This window comes from Pleuronectes platessa, chromosome 2 (assembly GCF_947347685.1).
Source record: "Pleuronectes platessa chromosome 2, fPlePla1.1, whole genome shotgun sequence".
In the NCBI taxonomy this organism is placed as follows: domain Eukaryota; kingdom Metazoa; phylum Chordata; class Actinopteri; order Pleuronectiformes; family Pleuronectidae; genus Pleuronectes; species Pleuronectes platessa.
Window position 1 is genome coordinate 3,803,408 of NC_070627.1, and position 525 is coordinate 3,803,932.

Genomic DNA, 525 nt, shown 5'->3' on the forward strand with positions numbered 1-525 from the left:
CTCCATGTGAGTGTGTGTGTGTGTTTGTGTGCGTGTGTGTGTAGATGTGTGTTGTTGTTACCTTGGTTAGGATTTTGAGAACATCTGGATCAGACACTTTGTTCTTTCCAAATTTCTGAACGTTAAAAGATGCAACTTTCATGGTGGCTGTGGAGAGAAAGAAAAGACATGTCAGGAATTCAGTGGAAACACTGTCGGTAACTAAATAAACATTTAATGTGTGCGCTGGTGTGTGCGTTGGTGTGTGTGTGTGTGTGTGTGTGTGTGTGTGTGTGTGTGTGTGTGTGTGTCTGTGTTTTATGAGCAGCTGCTCCTCATAAAACCTGACCAGTAATTTACCTCAGTTCACCTGAGGCCTGGTCAGAGACGACAAAGTACAAACTGTGATAAACCAGATAAACCAGTGTTGGCAGCCAGTCTCATTGAGGCTGGTCTTATCCAGCAGGTGGGCGTGTCTCATGTGTGAGTGTCAGAGCAAATGGAAACAAAAGGTGAAGAATCTCAAAGGAACTTAATTAAAGGTGA